The sequence below is a fragment of the Grammomys surdaster genome, unplaced genomic scaffold (genome assembly GCF_004785775.1).
Source record: "Grammomys surdaster isolate TR1022 unplaced genomic scaffold, NIH_TR_1.0 125098, whole genome shotgun sequence".
Classification (NCBI taxonomy): domain Eukaryota; kingdom Metazoa; phylum Chordata; class Mammalia; order Rodentia; family Muridae; genus Grammomys; species Grammomys surdaster.
In genome coordinates, this window is record NW_021620001.1 from 313,709 (window position 1) to 316,070 (window position 2,362).

Consider the following 2,362-nt stretch of genomic DNA (forward strand, 5'->3'; position numbering starts at 1 on the left):
TGTGAATTTGAAGCCAGATAAGGTTAAACTTGACCCTGAAGCTAGAAGGTTCCAATGGAGGGCTTTAAGTCTCATGGGTGCACAAATCTTTGCTGAGGCAAAGTTACCAAAGAGGACTTCCAGAAAGGACTCAAGCCTGGGACCAGGAAGAGAGAGAAGCAGAAAACCAGGGTCCTCATCAGCCTCTCCAGCTAAAGCTTTGGAAACTCTTCCTCTTCTGTCCACACCCTTTCAAACAGTCTGAATCAGAGACCGTGTGTGTAAAGGGGTATTGATCTGCTATTTGAAAGAGCTGCCGTTTCTTTTTAACAGCTCCCGGGCCCCATCCTTTGACCAGGCACCAGGAAGGAATGAAGGAGGACCCTCTTGATAATGAGTACAGTGGGCCTCAGCATGGCCTGTGGCGTCACTGGTTCTGTTGCCAGCCGTTTCTCATTTCTAACTGGGCAAAGTTTTCTGGACATTTTTATGGGCTGCCCAAAGCCAGCTGGAAGCACTTTTTCCATAAACTCTCCCGGAGACAAGTAGCCAGGTTTCACATATTAAAATGAACATGTCAAAAGGGCTGCTAAAAAGAAAACATTGTGGGCTCATTTATGAGGCTGCAGCTCACAAATGCGGTACAGAGGCCTCTGCCCATTGTGTTAGGTTGGTGATGGTGCTGGATTGTATAACTTGCTCGATGTTTGTTTAGCACAGAGTCCATGTAACCCAGGTTGGCCTCAAAACTTACTTTGTAGTTGAAGAGGACCTTGAACTTCTAAACTTCATGTCTTTACTTCCTGCAAGCTAAGATTACAGGGGTACAACGCCCACCATGCCCAACGTTATGCTAAAGTTGGAACCCAGGACTCCATGCACGCTCAGCAAGCAACTGAGCTACAGTCCCAGGAGCTACAAACCTCCTTTTTGAGTTCTATCGTGGTATTACTTGTTTGTTTTTGCAAAAGCAGAGGTCAAATTGGGACAATGAGGATTGCTTGTTTATCAAGTTACTCTGCAAAGTGGACAGCTTGAGCAGAATGCCGAGAAGCTACGTTGGCCATCAGTCCCCATAACCTCTACCCTCAGGCTCATTTGTTTTCCATTTATAGTGTCTGTAGGTTCCATGCTCTCATTTCTCAGAAGAGGGAATCATGGTCCTTCGAGATCAGCTATCTAATATCTAATAGATATCTAATATCTAATAGATGGCAAAACCTGATCTTGAGTTAATCTGGATCTCAGTCTAGGTTCTGTGTTGCTGGCTTAAGTTGGGCTACCGCTCCCAGAGGTTTAGAAGCCTCTTGGAATCTTCCAAGCATCTAGCTCCACCGTAAAACTCCTTCAGGGAGAATTTCTCATTTTGAGGAATGGAAAACCTAACACTTACCATATACCATATCATGATACTTTTGAGACCAGCATCATGATAAATGGATAGTACAACTACCATGTCTCTCTGCCAGGAGAGTAGACAGGATGTTTGAAATACAGCTTGGAATGACATAAGATCAAGGATGACCCTTGGAGTGGAAACTGGTTCAGACTGAGCCTGCAGCCTTACCTTGGGTGGAGTTCCTGGAGCTCCCTGACCATGGCCTAGGAGCTCTCTTGCTGGTCCTTGAGGCCTTTTACTGTCCTCTGCTTTGCCTAAGATGGGCAGTTTAGCCTGTTTGTTGGTAACCAAGAGCTTCCATGGCTAGCACTCTGCTCACAGCTCTTTGTCCTGTTACAGAGCTGGAAGAAATGGCCATTTCCTGTGGTATTGTGGACACCTCTGGATGCTGTGAAAGTGCTGGTACAGCCTCTCTTGTCAAGGTTTAGGGAATACCATAAGACAGGCCCAACAGGTGTGACCATACCACAGGCCCAACAAGTGTAAGTCTGCCAATGTCCTAAGAGACCAGGCAGGATCTCTCACCTGTGGCTACAAGGCTCCAGATCTCCCCGAAGTTCTCTCTAGTGCTTCTGATCCCCTTTAGACCCTTCTGGCCTTTGAGTGGTCACAAGTGTAGAGGAGGTGGCTGCAGGAAAAGAATGGGTGTGGCAAGCTAAAGAAGAAAGGTGGGAGATTTTTGCCCAGAAGATGAGACTGGCAAAGAGCCCCACCTGTTGTTGGGTGCAGATGAGCCTCAAGGGGCCCGAACAGGCTCAGTCCTCACAGACTCTGAATGAGTGTTTCAGTCTGTTTGGCAAGAGACAGAACCAGTATGAGACAGACGCATATCCACAGGTAATACAAAGAATTGCTTTGTGGGATTAGCTGGTAAGGCTGTGTCAGGCCAGCATACTTGGAATCCGTAGGCTTGTGACTCAGGCATGCTGCAATCTTGAGAGGATTTTTTTTTCCCTCTGGAAGCCTCATTTTTACTTTGCAGGC

The 2,362-nt window shown here is 46.8% G+C and overlaps 1 long non-coding RNA gene across 1 annotated transcript; it reads right to left on the reverse strand.

Moving 5' to 3' along the window:
* On the reverse strand, positions 1-2,133 carry LOC114636967. Its single transcript, XR_003713710.1, has 3 exons — positions 2,092-2,133; positions 1,904-2,006; positions 1-136 (listed from the first exon to the last, which is right to left on the reverse strand). It is a non-coding gene; the product is annotated as an uncharacterized LOC114636967 (long non-coding RNA).
* Positions 2,134-2,362: the final 229 nt, after the last annotated feature.